The following is a 25,461-nucleotide window of genomic DNA, read 5'->3' on the forward strand; positions in this document are numbered from 1 at the left end:
GTGGAGGGATAAATATGCTTGGTACATGTAATTAAATTGAGTGAAGACGAATCTCGGGTTGCATGATATACACTTTATCAGTCGAAGCGCCATATTCCAGGCAGACTGCATAAGTGGGGCAGGAAGGACCCTATCCCATCTCGTTCAAGCTCCCGCATAGTCTGTGTTAAGACTCTTAAGAATAGTGCTGTACAACAAAGGTACAGCGTTTCTGGGACATAGGCCTTATAGTACAGTGTGCAATGTGGGCGATGTTGAAGGCTCTGTCACCATTTCTCCATGTGTTGTGTACAAGTTGTTTCATTTCACAATAAGTGAGGAACCATCCAGGACCTATGTTATAGGTATCCTCCATATCTGCGTATGTCACAATTGAGCTGTCTCTAAAGAGGTCACCAACTGTGTTTATTCAAGAGTGCCAACCACGACTCCAAAGTTTGGTGTGAGTTCAAGTCTCTTGCACCCTGTATGCTAAGCAATGGGATTCTGGGAGAATAAGATAATATTCAATCCCTACTTATATCGACGCCAACGCGCAGGCTGTCTCCATCAGCTTATTTCCATGTAGGAGAGGCCATGTATGATTCGTCAACCATGTCAACACATCCGTCCGCCCCAGTCTATCATGTACCTTTGCTTCGCTTTGTCCATACTAGGCTAAGCAGTAGCCAAATTAGCGGCCATTGTAATTGTGCCGCCACATAGTAAATCTCGTAATTTGGCATGCCTAGGCCCCCTTCCTCAAGTGGGTGATGTATTATACCTAGGGTGACCTGCTGCCGATTGTTCCCCCAAAATGATTCGAACATCAGGCCATTGAGCGACTGGAAGAATGAACCAGGTTGCACTAGTGGGAGTGCAGTAAAGTAATATAGTAGTTTTAGTATTATAATTTTTTCAATTGTTACTCGTCCCAGGGGCGATAATGGTAAGGAGCCCCAAAACGTCAGCGAACCACAGATCGAGCGAACCGCTCATTCCAGGTTGCCTTCCCTGAGTTCCTCGGTAGTGTGATATATTTGGATACCGATATATTTGAAGGTGACATGGCACCATGGCAGTCTTTATACCGGGAGAGTGGGCCTCAAGTTCTCCGGAATAAGCGTCAACTGGAACAAACAGGACTTCGTCCAGTTCACACGCAGACCGGAAAAATCCCCAAATAGCTTGAGTAGTTGCATAAGCTCTGGCAGTAAAGACGCACTCCTGTGAAAGTATATTAATGTGTCATCAGCATATAGAGAGACAATATGGTGTTTGCCAAGGTCTGGAATACGCCAACGCTGTGCCCGTAGGCGAAGATGAGCTGCCAAGGGCTCGAATGATATTGCGAATAACAAAAGGATTAGCGGAGAACCCTGTCTAGTGCCTCGACAAATAGGGAAACTATCAGAAATGACACAATCCGTCTTCACGCGGGATGTGGGATTAGAGTACAAAATACTAATCCAATCCAGGAATCCTTGACCAAAGCCCATGCTGTGCAATGTCTCCTTTAAGAAGGGCCATCCATGAGAGTCGAAGGCCTTCTCAATATCCAGAGACACCGCCACTCTATCATATTCTCCTCTTGGATTCCAATTCATTAACTGCAGGAGCTGTCCTATATTTAGGAAGGTATTCCTTCCCAGGATAAAGCCGATTGATCCTCATTAATCAGGTGACCATTCAGCAGGAGCAAGCGATATGCAAGCAATTTGCCCAGCAGTTTGCAGTCCAAGTTAAGCAACGATAGGGGCCTGGATGATCGCACATCCAAAGGGTCCAGGACTGATTTAGGCAAGACCACTACTAATGCTTTGCACTGAGAGTCTGTGAGGTGCCCTTATGACTTTGCTTCATGCAGTACTTCCATGAATGGTTTGACTAACTGGGTGAAAAATGTGGCATAATACTCTACTGGTAACCCGTCTGTTCTGGGGGTTTTATTTAGAGCTAATTGACACAATGCAGTTCAGATCTCTTCAATCTCGATGGGTTCATCTAATTCCCTCTGTTGTATAAGGGTAAGTTGGGTTAGGGGGAGTGTATTAAAGAAGTCTGCTAATTGACTAGGGGGCAGTCTACCCGAGTTTAAGCTAACCCACAACGGGCAATGATCTGACAGTGTCCTAGCCAAGTAGTTCTCCATGCGCAGAGTCAAGAGCCAGGCCTGCTGGACCCAAATTCAAGTCAATGTGGGTATGTAGTTTATGTATTGGGGAGTAGAGGAGTAGTCCCGATCCTGGGGGTGGCGTAGGTGCCATATATCATGTAGCCCTCTATCGGTCATCCAGGTGCAGAACTCCTGCAACATTGTCCTGCTGGGTGCGCATGCCAGTGGGGGATGAGATCTGTCCATGTCTACATCAGGTACACAGTTGAAGTCGTCCCCCCATATGCAGGTGGTCAAAGGGTCCTGGAAAAGTGTGGGACATCAAGAATTTGCCTTGATTTGAATTGGGTATGTATATTCTGGCTACTCTTCCACTAGTACATGTCTGCCCTCTTTATCTACTGTGAGTGAGACGCTCAACAACATAGGGAACCTTGGGAGCAACCCAGACCAATATCCCACTGGCAGATTCTGATACTGTTGTGCCCCATGCATGTTCCCTTCATTTAGTTTTGAAGCTTTGAAATTCCCCTTCTGTGAGATCCGCTTCCTGTAGTATCGCTATGTGCACCTTGTGGTGTTTCATGAATGTGTGTATCCGATGGCGCTTGATTGGTGTCGCCATGTCACTAACATTTCATGTTAACACATTGTAACATATAGTCCCCGTGTGTGTGTGTGTTTTGTCTTGTGCATCTGTTATGTGCATACAACTACGAATGCCATGGCATGAACTTGTGTACTGGGTAGATCCCTACCCCCAACCCCATGCCCCAACCTTCCATGTCACCCAGCATCTGTGTGAAGAACCTTGAAAAAAGATGAAAAACTTCAACAACATTAATTCCCCCAGACTGACGACCAATGGGCTGTAGCCGCCCCACATCCTGTAAACACAATGGGAGCCAAAGTCATTGGAGGATTGACAATTGTCCATTTGGAAAGCCATGTTGGGGCAAGAGTGTGCTGAGTGAGCTGAGCAAGGTTCTCATAGCTGTTCCAGCCCATTTCTAATACAATCAGACCCACCCACCCCGGACCCTGGTCGGTCACCAGGACATTACATGCATATGCTAATTGTCGAAGCCCCTTGGAACTGTTATGCCAGCAGTCAATAATTACGTTATGCTGATACTGTTGGAGACATTGGTCCACAGTCAAGGCCATGCTGGAGCTTAGTCTTGATCCTGTTAAGGGTGTCTATGCGTCTTGGCTCGAGTATGCACCAGCTCCTGACCCAAGTGTGAAATATTACTTCCAACTCCGCAGTATGGTATCATCATTCAAACGTCATGGAGCGTCATGTGTAGAAGCGCAATTAAAGGTCATCTGCTGTGCGCCGAGTAACAGTCGGTACCTACATAGAGTTAGTTGTTCAGCTACTGGATTGTCCTGCTGACGAATCAGTGTCCGTTGTGTGATATTCGCGGTGGGTAGCATATGGGTTCGTTGTAAGTTGAGAAACTTCGATCAGTGCATGTGCCTTACTCTCCACTGCCTGGGCCTTCGATGGGCGTGCCTTGATCCCAGGTCTTTTCTTATGCCAGTGTTGGGGTGTCAGCTACTCCCCAGGGATGAGTTCTCCATGGATCAAGCTGGCCAGACCCATGGCGTGTAGCCATGTCCACACATCTTCTGGTGAGAGGAAGATGTGGGTTTTCTCCTCGTCCCCACCCTCAGTCGTGCTGGGAATAACAGTGCATAGCTAATGTTGTGTTCACAGAGGTGCTGTCTACCCATTATATATGAGTTTCTCTTGCGCTGTACTTCTATCGTCTAGTCAGGATAGGCTGTGATGGTGGTATTTTCGAACTTCCAAGGGCTTTGTCTCCTGAAGCCCTGGAGGATCAAATCATGATCTTAGAAATCGAAGAGATGGGCTATTAGTGGCCCACGGGGGGCTCTGGGTGGCTCCGGACGGCCCAGGATCCTGTGTGCATGTTCAGTCGAGAAGAAGGGCTGCACTTTATTCCCTAGCACTGTAGTCGTCAACCACTGTTCGAGGAAGAGTTCAGCACTAGGTTTTTCTGCGTGCTCTGTAAACTCCAAAAAGCAGACATTATTCCTTTGTGAACGTCCCTCCGTGTCTTTAGCCCTGGTTTGCAGAGAGGAGACCTCCGCTGTTAGCTATTTCACCTTTGTCTGAATATCCCAGAGTGTTGGTTGCACTGTTGCCAAGGATGTCTCATTTTCATTCACTTTGTTGGTCAGTTTACAATGCTCCACTCAGAGCAAGTTGATTTCCTGCAATGTTTATCTCTAAGGCCGACTTGGTGTCCAGTACTGCTTGCAGAAGCTTTTCAAATTGGACATAGCGAACCTTCTTATTGGAGGGCAACAGCACCGTCCTTGGAGGCTGTGGACAGTAGCGACAAGGTCCCTTCAGAGGGCAGGGGTAGCTGTGCCACTTTGAGGGCAACTAGATGGGACGATCATTGTCCAGATGCTCAGCTTTCTGATTCTCAGGGTCCAGCTTTACGACTCCTGTGTTGCAGTCATGGGTGACGTCCAAGCGCAGCGGGCCAGATCACTTAAGCAGCATCAGCCCATTGCCACGGACACCCCCAGAAGCACAGAGCAACAGGCCTATGCGCCCGATGTCCCCAAAGGTAGGGCCTTCAGGTCGCTTGTTCCTGATGTCCCGGGACCCCTCTGCTCACAGCACAGCACCCGGCACTCTGCGTGGCAAGCCAAGTGGTGGTGCGGTGCCCTCACTGTGTTTATCATCCTGTGGGACTGCCAGCCTCTTCTGTGGGCCTGTCACTCCCCGGGTATGGCCCCGAAAAGCAGCCCTAGCTGCCCCCTCATTGGTTGTGGAAGGGGCTTATAGGTGCCCCACCGAACAGGGTGTTACTAATGGTGTCCAGCAGCATCTAATGCCCATTGTACGTATGGGTGATGCAGTTCCGGCAGGCATCCAAACTCAGGGCAATATGTGAACACCCTTATTGGGCTCCACTTCCTTCCTCGAGAGGAGGGCCAACCCCCTGTAGCCCGCACACCTTGGGGATCTGCTGCCTCCCCACCTGCTAAGTGCGCCATGGAGTCCCGTGTTCAACGCACGTGTATAATTCAAAAGGTGGGCCACGCCATTGCCCTCGTTCCAGACCAGGGCCTCCCAACAATGATCAGCAGCACCCCCCAGATAGAGCTTCCCGCTCACCGCTCCATCTTGCTCAGTGCCGCCTTCATTGTCACTGCTCTGGGTGGACCCCGTCTCCCTTGGCCTGCAGGCCCCAGCCCGACCACCAGTCAATCCTTCTGCCAGCCGCTGCAGCCCCTGCACCCCGCTCCTGTGGGTAGCGTTTGGGTCCCTCCTCTCCTTCTGCATTGGCTAATGCCGGTTGCATGTTGTGCTCCGATCGCAGCCACTCTCCCCTCATCGCATCACTGCCGGAGCATGGGTCAGCACAACTGGCAGATAATCCTGTCTGCTCGAAGCACCTTAGGACTTGAGTGATTGGGGGTCCGGGTGGGATTATTTCTCAGGATGTTGGCTGGGCCAGGAGCGGAGCCTGTCAACGAGCACCCGTTTCGCTCACCATCTTGAACACCCCCCTCCCCCATCGCCAAGATTTAATAATAAAATAGGAGAATGCAACACCAAATGAATGTCTGGGTGGAATAAAGGCAGAGTCTATCACACTCCCTATGTACATTCTAACACACTTGTTACACAAATCTGCTGTCTTGACACATGCTTGCAGCTACTCCAAATATACATGTGAAGACTGATGTATGAATGTACAGCCTAGGTACGAAAGGGTTTGCAATTTCCTACAATGGTTCACATGTGTCAGCAAGGTAACCTAGTATAGTTTGTATGATACCATCAAACACCACATATGAAAACACACCTCTCATTGACACATGCCTGACCAAGATAAAGTTATCTACTGTGACAAAACTCCCCAAAATGTCTAGGCCTCCAAAATGTCACTCAGGTGCGGGATGTGCACGTATTTCTAGTAATGTCCAAACATGTCACAGACCCATCCTAAATTGTATGGGTGAAGAAGGAGACAAATATGTTGCATGTGGCAAGTCAAAAATCCTGTGCTGTGATGATTTTACACACTAAGAAGATCCACTTATGATGACAGTGACATAGGTTGTGGAATGCCGAATTCAGTGCATACCCATGTACACCATAATATGTGGAAGGACAGCTGAGAAAATCCCACAGACACTTGGAGATACAACATGGGGAGGTCGCTTGTAGACTACACAAGTGCTGTGGCAGGTATGCTGTCATTATGGTGTGGAAGTCGCGTAATCTCTCAAAGCCTGGAAATGGGAGGGAAACCATCATGTAGCCAGTAGTAGAAGGCATGTACATCTTTAAATTACACAAGTAACATGTAGCATCCCATCCATGTATGACCAGACAATGTTGCTGTAGAAGATGTGTACAAAGTGTAAGCAGCCTAAAGAATGCCAGCAATGTAGGACCAAATCTATTCCAAACAAGATGTGCTGTGATTGTTAGAGAAGGTACACACATAGACCAATATTGACTGTACAACACAATATTGTCACCATGTGATCACCCAACATATCTTCAGGATACTTTGGTCAGTACACAATCCACTCATGTTTTCTACAACAACAATGTTGTAGTTTCCCATCGCATACTATTCTGACAGAAGGCAGTTACAGATGACATCATCTGTCCCCAGGTTCTAACAAAAATTACAAGTTACAATAGAGATACAAGCCCTATCCAAGCTTCAAATGGAAATTACTAAGAATGTATTACCATGTCTGTCAGACCATGCCAAATGATGAGACTTGTCCTACACATACAAGTAACCAGTCCTCTGTACATGATAGGCCAAGGCTGACATCAAGTACCCCAAAAGAAAATGAAAATCCCAGGCCATGTGATCACATATGTGCACGTGTCGGTCTGCAGGGGACTGGGCATTGCTCTGCTGAAGAGCTATCATGATGAGGCTAGATCCTCGCCATCACCCCCTAACCCCAATCCTGAGGCTACATACACTCTTGACACAGTCAGGGAGCCTTTTGCATGTGCACAGTGGACTGAGCAGAGTGGAGCACTGTCAACCTGTGCCAAAGCATGCAACTATGGGTCTGTGTGGGGATAAAAGTCCCACAGTAGTAATTATGACTAGGCTGCCATCATTGCATGACTGCAACACTGCTACACAGTTGTATGACATTGTATGTGACAGTGATAACAAACATGTTGTGGTTGATTGTAAGTACTTAGTTTGTGGCAATCACACATATGTCTGATATCTCTGCATACATGTACCACTTAAATGGCACAGGCCTGGTATTGTGTATTGGAGTCTGCACAAAGGTCAACTTTACACTAAAGAAAATGCCTTTCATCACATGATCACTGATAGATTTAAATGACCATCAGATGTGTTTCCACATACAGAAACATAGGTGGCACTGATATGACTGCAAAGCCATTTAACAAAGTCCAACATGTGTTCATGCAGGAAGATAGATATGTGAGGTTTCATATCCCATGAGCACACAGCTGTGGCAATTGTTACACATATGACACTACACTTATCTTTCCAGACACTTGGCACATACCAACCTTCATTGACACATGTGAGTAGACCATCTCCTGCATCATCGATGCATGGGGAACCATATGTCACATGTGTAGCACAGCATCATGAACCCTGAACCTAACAACACACCACAGTGCGGACACACATGCACTCACATTGTCAGGAATAATGTGAAATCAACCCAGACGTAGTCCAGTGCATCCTCTGAGTACGATTTGTCAAGGGTATCACATGCATGACCATGTACTGGACAGAACCCATCATATGTATTGTGTTGTTGTGAAATGTAGATTTGGAAATCAGACATTACAATGTGGTAGACCCACAACTCTGTGCTAGATCACATTTGTACACTCCTAGTGCACATGTGATAACATGTATGTGGACAAAGTCTAGCAACACATGCACATATGCAAATGGTATCAGTCATTGCACGCATCACACATACATACAAACATAATGGTAACACATACTGATGTTACAGTTAAAATATGAATGCACATGCACACACAGAAAGCCATACCATACTGGCTACATACATGTATAGCCCCTGTGGCATGGTATGTGAATCTGGCTACACTGTCAGCCTTTCCAACAAAATCTATGCATTCCTATTATGCGTAAAAAATGTTGATGCAAATTGCAATATTCCAAACTCAGCTATGCCAAAAAATGATGCCTGGCCCTTACACATTAATCGTAAGTCCCACGCCTTGTCAGCCTTCATGGGAAGGAATACTAAGCATTACTGTCATGCGTCAAATGTTTTTACGCAAACGCCGAAACTCCGTTTATTACAAATCATAAAGTGACGCCTGGCCCCCAATGCGTCAATCACAAGTCCATGAGGTCCTGTCAGCCTCAATAGGAAAAAAACGACTCATGACTGTCATGCGTGAAAAAAATGACACATATCAGAAAACTTGACGCAAGTCCAAGAAGTGATCAATACATGACTTCCTGGCTGCATACATGGATTTCACTTCCACTCTCATTTCACTCTTTTTGTTCTTTTTGTCTGTGACTGTGTGAGGGTGTGTGGAGCTGGTGAAGGATTGGTGTTTTTGGAGAGTTGTGTGCTGTGTCCTGTTGCTGTTGTTTGCTCTTTGTCTTTTTCCTCAGTCTTTTGTAGTGTTTTTGTCCCGTATTTGTCATTGTATTGTGGGATGTTTGCCTAGGGTAGCATAGTTTGTTGGGGTATTTTGGGTTAGGTGAGGTAGTTAAGTATTATTTGTTTGGGACTATTGCATTTGCAGTTAGCTTATACTGCATAATGTCGGGGTAAAGGGAGCACAACAAAGATGATAGCAGATGCACTGGAGGGTTCATCTGGCTGGTGCAGCATTACCTTCCCATGATGCTAGTTTCAGGTGGCCGCATAATACAGGGCTTCCCCACTGAGGCACGGAAGCTGCGGTGGGGCAAGGAGCTCCTCCACCTATGCAGAATATTTGGAGTTGTGCACACTGACACCATTTAAAACACCGTGGGGCTGACCTCATAGCACTAAGACAGTGTTGATGTGGCATTCCCTGCGCCACATTAACAAAGTAATGTGATGCATGCATAGCACCACTTTGTTAAGCCTTGCACAACATGATGGCTGCACCAGGCATAATGTTTTGGAGGGGGGTAAAATAAACAGGGCAGGGAATTCTTTAATATTTCCTTGTGCCATTTTTTTCCGCACTATGAATGCCTGCTCAGAGTAGGCGCTAAAAGGGGGCATACCATTATATATGTTGGGCCCCTATGTACTCTGTAGGAGTTGCGCCAACATTTTGTACATCATTTGTGTCTAAATAAAATTACGCAATTGCCCCCTTCCCTGTGCCATAGTGTGCCGCATATTTTATATAATGCACACATGGTGGGGGGAAGAGGGGCGCTAAGGGGTGTAAGGACTGTTGCAATGCACTAGGTGCAACACCACTTTCCTAAAATATGCCCCTTTGTGGCCTTGGCCAAAGGCATTTAAGGGAGCTTAGCTATGCACCGGTTCCATTCTACTTGCACATTCCTCTTTGTGTACATTGGGGGTCATTATGACCAAAGCGGTCCGTGATAATGTGGCGGTAGTACCACCAACAGGCTGGCAGTACATACCGCCACATTATGACATTGGCAGGTTGGCTGCAGCCAACCCACCAATTTACCATTCCAACTGCCATGGCGGTAGCAGCCGCAGGGCCGGAGCTAAGAATCTCCAGCCCAGCGGCCGCTATTGTGCTGCCGGTGGTATCATGACCCTGCCTACCGCCATGGCGGTAGGTAGGCCCTACCAGTGAAAGGGAATTTCTTCCCTGTCACTATAGGAGACTCACCCAACCGCCAAACACTCCTCAGATGCCGTCCACCCGCCCTCCATCCATGCCCCCACCCCCTTCCAATCCCCACCAACCCCATTCACGCACACTCGCAGGCATGCACCATGTAAACACACACTCACTCACACAGGCATACACTCATTAATTCATGCATGCATCCATTCATTCTCACACACATCCTTACATACATTCACACTGACACGCAGACACGCATTCACATATCCATTCATACACGCATTCTCACACATGCATACAAACTCGCAACCAACACTACACACACATTCACATTCACGCACAAACCCATACATTCATGCACACAACACCCCCCTACCCTGTCAGAAACCCAACTTACCTGCATCCAGGGGGTCTTCCGGCAGGGAACGGGATGCAGCGCTGCTACCTCCAATAGCGCCCGCAAGCAGAACACCGCCAGGCCATATTATTTTTCATAATACGACTGGTGGCAGTCTACTGGGGTGGTACTGCTGATGGTAGCAGGGCCACCTTAACACCATCCGCCAGTATGGCCACAGATGGATTTCTGCCCTTCTTGTGACAGAAATCTGGCTGTGGTCATAATTTGGAGGACGGATGTTAGCCGCGGCAATGGTCTTTTGGCGGCTGTCGCCACGGCAGTAGGCGGCAGTTACCGCCAATCTTATAATGGGGGCCATTGTGTATCACGTACACCCCAGAATGTGTCTATTATTCAACACATGCTGAATTTGTACCACAGGCCTGTCCCATTTTACAGACAGTATGGGGCAAGACTGCATCTGCGCCAGCACTCGCACATTACTCAGTAGCCTGCACCAATGTAGGCATACTTGGACCATAGTGCAAGTGTGTCTGTGTTGAGAGGAGTGCATTTGGTTGGTATCCCTTCTTGGAAATAAATGGTCTTCTATGCTAACAGTGGCTGCCCACATAGTATTGGCAAGACATCCGTAATGTTCTTCAGTCAATGTGCAGGAAGGGACAACTACGTGAACATATGGAAATTGCCATGGCATTTTAGCTATAGTATGTGTGCCTTCAAACGGCGCACACATATTAGAAACAAGAAACAAGAAAGTATCAATGCATTCTTCCACACTTTGCTATGCTCACACCCCTCTGGGCAGTAATATGTCTTTTGGCGCTGATAATGAGTAAAATGTCTTCAACATCTGGGGCACGGTCAAAACCAATGGGTGTTACAATGGGATAACCACTGTAACAACCATTGCATGCACCTCTGATGCAGAATACTGTGTCATGCTATCCCATATGGTCATGGAGGTGTAACGCAACAAAATAGCTGCATTACAAATCCATGAACATATGGTGCAGTGAAACGCACCACAAGAACGCCAGGGAAAGAGACGCTTTGGTGGTGCCAGGGCATCCATTATCTGGCACTTTGTCTCACAGACAGATTATTAATGTTTGGCAGTTGTTCTGACTCATCACTAAGTTTACTTGCTTACTCAGCTTAACAAGTTTAATGTGAAACTATTGTCCATGCACAGAAATGTCCAAAAATCACTGAGCTATGTTTTCCTGTCATGTATTCCAGATGGGACTTCATCCCACACCAGTGGAGAAGTGTCCCGATTTGAAGACCGAGATGCAGCCAGTGTCACCTTGTGCGTCACATGTGTAATTCCAGGGTTTTGTAGAGAGGGTCTGATGTGTTCAATGCAATGATTAAATGTATTGTGTGACCAATTAAATGACGTCCTCCGAGTTAGGATATGGATATCATGTCTGATGCTATGTTGAAGATGGAGAATGAGAAGATTGTTGCACAAGTGCCAACGTGTGCTGCTATGGAATTGTGGGTGTTAGGAAAAGGAAAGCATGCCCACATATCCATTGATGTAAAAAATGATATGTGTATGAGCTGCTGTTTATCTGATTAGCATGCCTGTTGCAAAAATATTTGTCACAGCACTTTTTACAGCACTATGAGCCACACGTAGCTTTCAGTTACTCAGGAAACAGTACAGATGATAGATATGTGTTGAGGTCTCAGGAAAGGCTTATGTAGAAAACACTTGCACCACCAGTGCCTCACTACTTTTCAGATTGTATGTGAGGCAGCCATCATGCAAGGAGCCTTATTGTGCTGGCCAACAGTCAATTGAGTACACAATGAGAATACAACTCTGCTCCATATGGACGTGGGAGAGGTCTACACATTGTAGCAAGCCAGATGTGTGCAGAATTACCAACATGGTCTCCCCATCATGATATTTGTGAAAGATCTTGGTCACATCATGTGTGCATAGAATGTGAATGCTGAGTGTGTACCTGGTACTTAGGAGATGTCTGACATGCATGTGTACATTGCACATGTAGTTCAATAAATATGAATACTGTAGCTGCATCAGGCAGTGCCAATCTTTCTGTGTCCCTTATGGCACCCATACAGCCACCATCTGTGTGCCACACTACACAATAGGGGACAATAGGTACAAAATCTGTAAACAACATAGATGTACTGTTCAGGCTTTGGGCAAACTATGTGGGCACTAAGCCTGAACTGTACATGGGGGCCCATTGTGAGCAATGGCGTGCCCCCTTGTAATGCGTGCTCTGAGCAAATGTTAACCCAAAGACAAATGAGTGATGCTTTGCCAAACCTTAGAATTGCCGGTGGGAAGGTCCTGTCCCCCTATCAGATTACCCCCCACCTTGCTTTCCATGATGCCTGGTTAAGGCTTGATGTAGCACCAGAGGTGTCAAAGTGGTGGATTGCATACATTTCACCGCTTATTGACAATGGCACATGGATTTGGGACTTGTTGAGCCACTTGATCCTCACTAGTATGATGACACAAATGTTGCACAAGGACGCAGTAGTCCACTCACCTCTGGGCACTGATAAACAACAATGGATAGCCATTACCCCAGTGACATGTACATGATACCATAGATGGCTGGTAGGAAGTTAGTTTAGATTTGGAGTTTGTCAGTGTTCTGGAATGTGTGGTAGACAGCATGTGTCATCTGAGGATGCTGTGTGTATTGCATGTCTGTTCTTCCGCCACCCAATGCTATATTTAATGCCATGTTCTCCTCATGTTTCATCTGCCAATAAGACCCCAGCGGAAAAGCATGCTTTTGAGAAGAAGGCTGACAGATACAGACACATCATGGAGGTACAGGCCGGGTACCAAAGGATGGCAAAGAGATATAGGAGAGAGAAATACACTGGGGCTTGGCTTGCCTTTTCTCATGGGGGATCTCCGCTCCAGCCCTCAACTGTGCAGGCCACATCAGGGAATAAATCTGGGGTCGGGGGCTATGCCGGTCCTACCCCCTTCACATCTACTGCACCTATCCACAGTCAGGCACCCCAGCAGCCACCTGCTCCAGCCATAACCTCAAACTTTGAGACCGACATGAGATGGGACATGGTAGCTTTGATGGCAAGATTGGATACATCAGAAAAAGACAATGCCAGGAATTACAAATTGCTTAACTACTGCAAAAAAGAAACGTAAGAAGATGTGAACTAATTGAGCCACAGCCTCCCAGTTCCTTCCCTTCTCCCTTTTACTAACATTAACTTTTTTAGTGGGTTTTAGGTGAATAGTGTTTGGTTAGTTAAATAGTGTAGGTTAGGTGTAGGTTATTGTAAGTATAGTTGGGGGGTGTCTTTTAGTGCATTTTTTATTTTGGGGGTTGGGTGGGGAGTTATGTTGGGGTTTCTATGTGTAAAAAAACATTATAAAAAACTAAACAAAAGTACAAAAAATATATATTTGTTTAGGATATAGGTGAAGTTAGTACATTTGTAGCCGTTTATTATGTTGTCCCACTCATATCCTGTCTCTTAAGGTGGGTGGGGGGACAATGTTTAATGTGTGACATACATGTGTAAGATGAGTTTAGAATGTGATAGCTCTAGGGGTTAGTTAAGATATGCTAGTTTAGGTTAGTTTAGTGTGGGGCAGTGTCTAGGTTAGGTTTTGATATGATGTTCTTAATTTGTTTTAATAAATCCTGTTAGTATTAGACAATTATCTCTCCATGTTGATTGAGTGTCTGGGTGTTCTCATGTGTGCACTGGCCAAGTAGGAGGAATGCCTTAGGGTATGCTTTCTTTTTTTGTTTCCATGGATGACCATGTGCACCCCCTATGACCAAGGAGCTGTCGAATTGGCTGCTAAATGATATCAGCTACTTAAAACATTTGTCATCCATAGTTCGAGACATTGTGGATGTATACAGAATCGTTGACAGGTCAGTATGGAAATGCAACTGTCATCGCTGGGGGTCAGTCAGAATTATTGGTGGAAAGTGTGGTACATATGACATTAGCCATTTTTGGGTCTGTATCTGGGCACATTGACCGATGGCCATCACTGATTAAATTTACCTCCTCTGAACCACACATATTACTTGCACTGGTGCTCTCATTTGGGTAAATTTCCAGACTGTTTGTTCTGCCCCATACATAGCATATATCAACTTACATGGATATCTGTTCAATACTTGTAATTAACGCTCTAAGTTGGTTGTAGCCCACAACATCATCATTCACCTTTTTCATGTTAGAGTCCTTGACTGTGGCTTTGTATCTGACAGTAACGCACACATGTAATTAGGTTATGTTCTCATCGACATAGCTTTACACATTGCATACATTTAGCTGAGTTGATGGATCACAGTAAAGGTTACTTGTGAACATGTTACATGTGAACATGGAGATTTATTTACTGGTGCAAGTGTATTCTCCAGTGCTATACAATGTCCAGTTCACAGACCCCATGAGAGATCCTGAGCTATGTTTTGTACATTCAGAGTCCAAGGGTGATGGACATGTCATGAGACATGGTTAGGAGAAGTGTGCATTAGTGTGGAGGTGTCCAAATTGGCAATAGGTATGAATTGAGACAATGACAGTACATAGCAGACATGTCAACAGTGGCTGAGTGCAGAGGTCACATCATTGACAGCATTCACAACACTTGCATGATCTTAAGCACAGAACTAAAGAGATATTGTCCATGTGGCACAGACTGGTGCTACCGGGTGATTTACCGTGCGGATGTTGTTCTTTCCACATCTTCATCCTCTGATGTGTGTGGTGACTCCTGTGCCATGGGTGGTGCCATTGTTGAGGTTGAGGTTGAGGGAACCACACACACATCAGGGGATAGAGATGTGAAGTCAAATGTCCCAGCAGCTGCCATTTGTGGGAACACATAAGGCATTACTGCAGCAAGGAGGAACTGCTGATTTTTCAACACCACAGCAACATCACGGTGGTAGGCAGACATATTTTCCCCTAGGGAGACCACTTCCCACTCTATGGCCTCTAGGGTATTCTGTATAGCTCCCAGCCTGTTGTATATCATGCTGCTGCCACTTTGGGAGGGCAGTTATAGAAGCCTTTGCCTCATGACAGCAGCTATGTCAGCCAAGGACTGCAGGAGTCCACATAGCGGGAAGTGGCTTCCTCTGATGGCAGCTGAGTTGTCCTTATTTTGACGGAGGCACATCTGCACTCTCTTTAGGCTGCCTGGCATGGTCTCCATTCCTACCTGCACCTGCTTGGCCAACCCCCGTCTGGATTCCTACCCCTGTCTTCTGAAAGGTGATGTCTGGGTCCTCGAAGCCCAGGGCTGTATCAGGACTGGCTGGTGCTGTTTGTTGGTATCTGAGTGGTTCATGTGGAGACCCTGCAATGCTGTGTATCCTCCCTGCAACTGGAGGTGGTGTCTGGAGACCTAGGACATCCTGGGAAGTCTCTTCATTGATAGTCTGTAGCTGGTCATCCATGTCATCTGTAAAATCCAGGACAGGAGGTAAGGCATCATCCTCTGCAATGAGATAGTGATATGTCAACCATTGACTGTGGTGGCTGTTGACCTGGCACATCATTTACTTGCTACTGTGTGACATGTTACAGACCCCAGGTAGTAGTTGTAAATTATGTATTGCATTGTGTATCACACATGGGGAAATCTTTCAAGGTATTTTGTGCTTTGATCCCACACCACCAGCTTCCTTGCAGGCTCATTGCCCCTGCCACGAAAACCATGGTGGCACATCATTTACCTTCCTATTCACCATGGTGGACATTACCACAGTAGTGTAATGTGTGATGTCACTCTTTTGGTGCTATAGTGCATTGGCACCATGAATGATGGCACTAGTGCAGCAAAGCACAGGTAGTTCCATTGCTTACAATGCTTGTGTTACATTCTCATCTGCCTTTAGCAGGCCCCACACATATGTGCTAATATGGTGGGACAGTCCACCCATTAGGGATTGTCAGCCCCATTACTTTGACCCCCCTACATTTGGGACATTTCCTTGCATACAGCATATCTGCCACATGCATAAGTTGGACTAAGGATGTAGAATGTGGATCAATGCATGCCTGTTGAGACTTTGTTGATGTGGCAACTATTTGTATGATGAGACAGTTGCATTATGAGCTAGTGACATTGTGCGGGTAGTGCAAATTTGATGCCACTTGTACCAGTTCTACCGCATGTAGATGTCCCATTATGCAGTACACCAACCATTCACACAATACAGACAACATTGTTACATGGTGAGATTGAAATTACTTGTTCAGCAGCACAAATGATGGTCACAGATGTGCCCGACGTGTTGAATGAGTTCACTTTTGTTCCCATTCCCAAAAAGGCGCATGAAGGTGTGTGGAGCTGTTGTTGGTCCACCCTGTGTGGTTTGCATTTCACAGGTTGCACACTCAGGCCCGGATTTTTTCTCAAGTGGCACAGCTCAGTGCAGCAGGAATATAAGCTGCTCGGCGTTGTGCCACTTTGAAACGCAAGGATGCAGCATGATTGATGGAATATGGCACACCCCTATGGTTTCCCCAGTGCCTGTGCAGATGTGTTCTCTCTGCACCAACGCAGGCATCCTTGCACCATAGTGAACGGGTGCTTGCGGGGAGGGGATAGATTGTTTATATGGAGGGTGGTGCCCCTTCCTGCACATGAACAAGCTATTATGGCAAGGTGACATTTCTATGTGTGCTGCAGGATGCCGCACACATGAGAAGGGCAATGACACAAGGAGGAAGGAAAGCATTTTAGCTTGTTGCGCCATCTTAACATCACCCCTGGGGTGGTGTTGACTTCAGTCACAGTCTCTGTTGAACATGTTGTGTTGGATCTGAGGCAAAAACAATATGCAATTGGTGTTGTTGTGGCACAGCCTCAGCCACACTAATTGCACGTCCCATCCAGGCAATGAGCTGCATATTTACAAGGTGGTGTAAAGCCACATTAATTTGCTTATGTCTATGTTGTGTATATGTCAGTGTGTATTGCATAACCAGAGCGTCACTACAGTGTGGCTTGGGTGACGATGGGGCGTTTTGATTCAGAGCCTATGTGTCCCGATGCAACCCTTTAACATGCATTGAGTGTGTCCTATGTGCCTCCCCCTATGCCATTTGTGAGATTCTAGATAGCCCCTCTGCATCTTACCCTGCATTTGTGTTAGTTCTTTGTAGTCTGCAGTGTCTTGTTCTGCGATTCCAATGACCAGCTCCTCCGGGATGACCGCTCCCACCATCTCCTCCAGCTCATCCAGGTCCTCCTGTCATGCGGGACTTCCACCTCCAGTCTGCAGTGCTGCCTTTAGGTTCCTGGCCAGTTTTTCCTTAGTTCTGCACTTGCAAATGTGCCAGCGCTTCTTGCAATAGGTGACAGTCCTCCTCACCTCTGCCATGCTGTTGACTTTATCTACTAATGCCTCTCATATGGCCTCTCTTTCACCAGTTGGCAATTTGGAGGTGACGAAGAGCTGGTGTTGGTGCTCCATCACCTCTCTGACCAAGATGTCATTCTCCTCCTCACTCAAGCAACACGTCTGCTTCATTTTATCCTTCTCCTGGGACTTTGCTGGACCCTCCTGGCTAGTACCTGGCTGACAGGGATCTCCCTGGGGTCTCTCCTGGTCTGCATTCTCCTTCTTGTCTTCCCAAAAGTTTTTTTTCTTGCTCGCACATTTTTTGGATGCAAATGCGGTTAAAGATGGTGCTAACACGTTTTGCGTCAAAAAAATGGGCAGCAAAACGGTCTAGCATCACTTTTGAAACATTAACGTAATTTTTTCTGGTGGCAGATCACAGTGGTTAGCATCATTGTTTTGGGGGCACTAACCATTCTTTAGCGCCATCGTACGTCATTTTTTAAATATGGCACACAGAAGGGTCTAGGGAATGACGTTAGCTTACAATAAATATTTTGATGCACAACTGTGCTCATTTTTCTTAAATATGGCCTTCATTTAGAAAGGAACAAAATAGGGAGGTTCATTTTGTCATAGAAATTATACTTAGTACTGTAGAAAGAGAAAAATGAAGACACTTTTTAAGTGAGTTCTCAAATATCTTCTTCTCCTATTTCATTAAAACATTCTGACATGCAGACTGAAACATGCACTTTCAACACCAGCAGCAGACTGACAGTTAACTACCTGGTGATCAGGAACTTCACTATAGTGTTCTAATGAGCAACTAGAGTGTTAACATTCTGAATTTATGTCAAAGTATGGCACATCTGAACTTCATCTTGATGGAATCAAAGTGGAAAACTCAAAGCAATTATACTGAAAAAACTGCAGTAAAATTAGGAAATAAAAGAGCTTCATAAAAAATAAGTCTGCCAAGATGGCCATGAGAGAAAAAAGAGTCCAAATGTAGCAAAAATACCACCCTTATCTAGCCCCAATAGAACACAGTGACAGAAGTGTGCAAAACACTTAGGGGCAGATTTATGGAAAGTGCTGCACCACTGTCCCGACACCCCTTAGCGCCCCCCCTATTGCCACCATGTGTGCGTCGTATTTAAAATACAGTGCACCATGGCGCAGAGAAGGGGCAATAGCATCATTATTTTTGACTCTATTGATGTACTCTGCAGGAGTAGCGCCAAACTGTTGGTGCTACTCATGCAGAGTACTTAGGGGCCCATTTTAAAGAATGGAAACCCCCTTTTAAAGCCTGCTCTGAGCAAACGTTAAAAGTGTCATAAAAAATGGCGCAAGGAAACCTCATAGATTTCCTAGCACTATTTTTTCACCCCCTCCCCCAATGGCAAAACGCCCCATTTGCATACATTATGCTGGCACAGGCACAACGTAGCTCAAACGGTTACAGAGTGGCGCAATGCATGCATTGCACCACTCTGTAAATACGGCTCAGGGATCTCGGCCTCGTTGGGCCACATTAACGTAAAAAATAATTACACTAATGTGGCACAAGGTGCTGCTAAGGCATTATAAATATGCCCCTTAATTGTTTTGTTTTTTTGCAGTTCAATATAGTGCAGACTTGACCCAAAGGTATTGGATTGCTTTACATGGACATTAGTTACATTACACAAGGACACCTTCATTTTTTTAGGCATGGGGAGATTAAGTGATTTCCCGGAATCACAGAATGCCAAGCTGACACTGAAACCTGAACCTGGTTCCCTTGTTGCAAAGTCTGCAGCTCTGACCATAATGCCACATCCTCTCCCCCAAGCGTAATAAATAATAAAGTGACCAACTGGATTAAAAATCAGATAGCAAATAATTTAAAAGTGTTTTGTCGCTATTTGAGAAATCAGAAAATGTGTCCTCATTTTAGTTTTTTATAGCACTAACCATAATTTCTATCTGAATAAGACCCTCTAATGTTTATCCTTTTAAAGGAAATGCTTTAGGTATTACACTTTGATTACATCAAGATGACACTAGGTGTGTCACACTTTTGTAGTAAATATAGAATGTTAGCAAGATAGTTGTTAATTAGAATGCAGTGGGGATGCAGAGCTCAGGGGTACAGAGAACAGGGAGGAGAGCATGGAGGCAACAAGGTAACCACGCTGAGCAGACGGGAGGGGCAGGGGCAGCACAATAGAAAATGGAGCGCAGGGAAAAGGGGGGCACGAGCAACAAACTAACCATGCAGAACAGGCAAGAGAGGCTGTGCCAATATAACAGACCAATCATTGAGGGCAGAAGAAAGAGGCAATGGCAGTAAACCATACATGCCAACAGACCCAAATCAGGCAGAAGACTCCTGATGTTTCTAAGCAGAAAAGGGCTTCATTTGATCTGTCTCCTACCTAAAATCTCCTCTTTTGCAGTGTACGCCAGTGGGGAAAATGAATTCCTCTTACCAAGTTCAAAATTTTGGCAAGTATGATACACTGGATAACGGAGAGCAGAAGGAATGTGGTAGGGACATGAACTCTGTTAACAGAAGACAGGAAGGAGATGGGCAGGGGCACCAACCTGACCTTACAGGGCAGGTGTGAGTGGTTGTAGCAGCATAATATACCACTCAGGGCAAGCAGGACAGCAGTACAGCACAATGGGCCATGGGAAGCAATAGGGAGGGGACGGAGCCATGCACATGGAGAGCAGAGGGGAAAGGGCAAGGGAAGCAATCTGACCATACCAGACAGAAAGGAGGGAAAGTTTCAGCATAACAAACTATGAAGGGCACAGGTGGCAGGAGCATGACAATAGAGCAGACAAGGCAGGAGGGACGAAATAGTGGCCTGTACATATGAAATGTAGGGCAGTGGGGCAGGAGAAGCAAGCTGACTTTGGAGGGCAGGTGGAATGGGCACAGGAAGCACCATGAAGGGCAACAGTGAGACTATAATGGCATACTTACAGAAAACGGGGGGAAGGTGGGAGTGGGTCCGGGCCAACAAGCTGACCACACGGGGCTGGTGTGAGGGGCTGTGACAGCACAGAAGAACATGCATGGCAAGCAAGAGGGTTAGTGACAGTACAACTGCCATGGTGGGCAAGAGAGAGGGCAGGGGCAAGCACACAGATCCATGGAGGATAGAAGGGAGGGGCAGGACACAGACAAGGGGCTTTACAACAGACTATACAGGGCAGGCAGGAGGAGCAGTTGCAGCACAACAGAGCATGGAGGGCAGAAGGTAGTGGCAGCAAAATGGATAATGGAGGACAGGAGGGAGGGGATAAGAGCATGAAACTTGAACAGGCAGGGTGGAGGTTGCACAACAGGCAGCAGCCATCTGACCAGGCTAGGCAGGTGGTAGGGGCAGTGGCAGCTTAACAGAACACTCAGAGTAAATAGGAGGGGCACTGGCAGGGCCATGGAACATGGTGACAGAAAGGAGGGAGCAGGGTCATGCACACAAACATCAAAGGGCAGGGCGAAGGAGGTTAGGGGCAGCAAGATAATCACAGAGGCTAAGCAGGAGGATAATGATGGGGAACAGAATTGGGCATTGGAGGGCAGGAAGATGGAGGGTAGTGACATCACATCAGGCCATGCAGACCAGGAGGGAGGGGGCTGGTGCATGGGCTCGGACCACAGAGGGTAGGGAAGAGGTGGATAGGTCAACCAGCTAACTGTTCAGGGTAGGCAGGATGGTCAGTGGCTGAACAACACCCACACAGGACCCTAATGAAGCCGCAAGGACATGGATTTGCAAAACATATGGCACGGAGGAGGGGGCAGGATTAGCAAGCTTGGATGAGGGCAGCACAATGCTAAGCCAGGCCCTGTGTCCAACACCCTCCCCACCGTGCACTTCTATGGCATTTTATTAGAAATTCAGGTGTTAGAGTTATTTCGAGTAACTATAACTTATGCCATAAGGTAACTATAAACTCACGCCCTCGCCATGCACTGCTAATTATCCCTGACATTACATCACTCATGACATCCTCTATGACATCATTGATAATATCACTGTAACATTTGCAGTATAATTATTGATGAGAAAACTGTGCATGGCAAGGGTGCAAGTTGTAGTTCCCTTGGGGCTCGAGTTATAGTTACTTGAAATAACTCTAACTATAACAGCTGAATTGCTATGGTTTTTTGCGTGTAAAATCTGAAACTAACTATAACGTCCCTGTAACCTCCTTTTTTAGTGAATATCTATCTATCTATCTATCTATCTATCTATCTATCTATCTATCTATCTATCTATCTATCTATCTATCTATCTATCTATCTATCTATCTATCTATCTATCTATCTATCTATCTATCTATTTATCTATCTATCTATCTATCTATCTATCTATCTATCTATCTATCTATCTATCTATCTATTTAGCTTAGGTAGGTAACTATAACACACACCCTTGCAACCAGAGCACCCACTTGATGTTAGTTGGAGGCCATCGGGGGAGATTCAGTGCCTCCATGGCTCCTGCGGGAGCCGGCATTGCTCCCACCAGAAGGAGCAGCCTAAAATGCTGCTCCCTGTGGGTTAAAGTGATTTTTCATCGGATTCCCTGCCCGCTTCACAACAGGAAGGGGAACTGATGAAAAGTCCACTCCCGGCGGAAAGAAGCATTTTTCCTGCTCTCGACCACTGGGAGCAGACATATTGTTTACTCTTGCTTGGTGGGGCTGTCGAAGCTCCGGCCAAGTGAGAGCAAACAGCTATATCCAGAGGGTGGGCACTTCGGTACATAGGGAGCTGGGCCTGGGGGATGGGGTTTCCTGGGCCCTTAAATGCTCACAGAGGGGGCCCAGCGGCTCCCTTCCTTTTCAAAGTGCATTGGCGTGCTCGGGGATGAGGTCCCTGGGGATGATTGTGGCCTGGGGATGGGGGCAGAGCAGCCCACTTTCCCATTCTGAAAATTGGCCTGGGAGGGGTCATAAAATGGCCTGGGAGAGGGCACACCTCCTCCTCCCATAATAATAGTAAATCACCCACAGGGACCTGGCCTACCCGGGGACAAATGAAAAAACATGTGCAGAAGAACATGCTTGTTTTTGTTTAATCTGGATTGGTGGCAAAAAGAAAAAAATGTGTTTTGGCACAATTGGCCTAGGGAGTCAGGGTATTCCTATCCTGACCCCTTCTGTTTATTTTCTTCTTAGGACTCCATTAAGTCTGAGTTCCAGGAAGGCTGCCAACACTTTCTAGTTGAAGTGTTGGCAGTCAATCAGATCTCAGTGTGTCAGACTAACAGACCATCCACATCCCTAGATATCTATATATATTTTTTTCTTTAATAACATAAAAGCTACTGAACTGATTTGCACCAAATTACAAACAGAGATGATTCTGGACCAAGATCTAACTTTCTGTGGAATTCAGTTTGATTCCATTCAGTGGCTCAGACTATCATCTCTAAAACCCCTGCTGGAAATTGCATGGGGAAAGTGTATTTTGGGACCCCCCTTTTTCTCGGCCTCCACTTGATGGATCACACAAAAACTTTTCAGATAGCAACTGAAGTGACCAAGACACTGGTTTTGAAAAATCCATGAAGATTCATCAAAATGAGCCAAAGTTATAGTCGAAACATAACCATAACTACCTACTGTATGTATACTGTATATAAATATATGTGTTTACAAATTGATATGTGTTCAATATGTAATTATGTGATAGCAACATATTTTTACTAATTATATGCAGTAAACATCTGTCCTAGAGCATGTCCTCATTGATTAAGCAATGAAAAATACAAATGCTGATCGTCTTACCAGAAGGCCTATACCTTTTAGTTTATCAGCTGTTAATAGCTATTATTTCCTCAGTTTTATGCCAGCTCAGAGCATTTGCACATCTTATGATTTAATGGTCCCTTACCTGTGGAAAAATAGTTTCTCACCCTTCGTGCAACCACTGTTCCTTTGACATCAGGACAACCATATTGAATATGGCATCCATTTTGTGAGTGTTTTAAACACCCCGTCGCAGAGGAAATAGGCAGAAAAAGATGCAGCTTGAAAGCAGCTACATTGTGTAATATGCCTAAGGCCGAATACCAGACTGGCCACCTACCTGCGGTTAAGCCAATTTTGAGAAAAACTAATTTCCACGGAATAACCTGCAATTGGAACAAGGTCATACCTGCCATTTACTACACACTATTATACGCTTCAGCTGTTTGCACATTTTTGTTTGTAAGCAATCTCCCACTCCTCTCCCCTGAGGCATACAAATGTTTTTATACCTAACTAGTGGAAAATGATTGAACCTCTGCCATTTGTTTAATTTGTATAAAAGCTCTATGCTGCGCGAAGTAAGACAGACTACTCCCTAACCCGCTTGGTGAAGGAGCTCTCCCTTAACTCGAGTTATTGAATAAATCCCGGTTATTCTCTACATCTCGGACCCCGTCTCTTTCCTTTTTTTTATTATTATTTAACTTACAAGGCAAATTCAGAGGTATTTTAAATTATTTACCACATTTTGGCGCCCGAACAGGGACTTTCCCTTCTCTAAACGTGCCGATTTTGCCGGTCGCGGGTTTTTTTCCCTACTCTCTCTCGCGACGGACTTAAGGTTCACCAGGTGGGGATTTCCCGCCGAACTCCCTCGGAGACCCGGGGGCGGACCAGCGCCCGGCATACACATGAGGCGGTGAGAGACGTGGAAAGTCCATACCCGAGTGCGACAACGAGGAGAAGAGGAGTCCGAGACGTCCGAGACCCCTCAAAACGCACAGCGTCTGGATTCGATCGAAGAATAACGAGTTTGCTTTTCGGTGAGTACTGCTGTTTAAACAGAAACGGTACATATATATATTAAGAATGTCATTATTTACTAAATTCAAGTATCGGGCAAAAGAGAAAAAATTGTTAGAGAGGGCGATTGCACTCCCACCCAAGGACACTCCAGCCAGGTTCATGTATAACAAACATGGTATGCCCGCCATTGTATTCTTGGACCTATGGGTAGAATATACTAGTCAATTAGCAGAACTATTTAAATGGCCAAGTACGGGGACTTTTGATATAGAAAATGTCCTCAAAGTAGAGGAACAGTTGTTCAGGAGAAAAGCAAGACAGGGCCAGTTAGAGGCCATAGAATGGTGGAGGAAAGAAGCCCAACGGAGGCAAGAGAAAGCTCAAGGAAAAGTTGAGAAAGCCCAGAGAATGTCAGGAAAAAATTGACAGGAGGAACTACAAGAGAAAGGAAAGGAGGTAGTTCTCGAGCGGATGATAAGGGAAAGTCAAGGAAATGTTACAGGTTTATACCCCGTACTGCCAAGTAGTGAAAATCCCTGCCCCGATAAATCAAAAAAGAATCCTCTCCTTCCCAGTGCACCTATGCCCCGTGATGATTCGGCGCTTATAGACTTATTAGATGTGCCACCCCCATATTCTACCAATACACGACCACTCTTACCCGTACATAATCTACCACCATCGGTTTCTCCTGAAACTGTTGAGGATCTCTCCGAAGCCGGGAGATTTCTCTCTATAGCAGAAGAGGATAAGAAGGACGAAGCGGGAGGGGGAGAACCAGAAGGACAGTGCCCACACGATCCCTTATCCACGATATACCCCGCCTTAGGGGACGAGGGAAAAAGACTAGTTGCCATTTGGAAAAAAATAGAAAAGATCCCCGCTGTACAAAATAATATCAATGGTATGCTAGAATTCATGTTAAGAGGGGGCGACTCTACTCCCTACCAAGATGTCTTGAAAGGAAGAAACAGAAAACAACAAATGTATATATATACCTTCATGTTATATCTATTTGCTC

This window comes from Pleurodeles waltl, chromosome 3_1, assembly GCF_031143425.1.
Source record: "Pleurodeles waltl isolate 20211129_DDA chromosome 3_1, aPleWal1.hap1.20221129, whole genome shotgun sequence".
In the NCBI taxonomy this organism is placed as follows: domain Eukaryota; kingdom Metazoa; phylum Chordata; class Amphibia; order Caudata; family Salamandridae; genus Pleurodeles; species Pleurodeles waltl.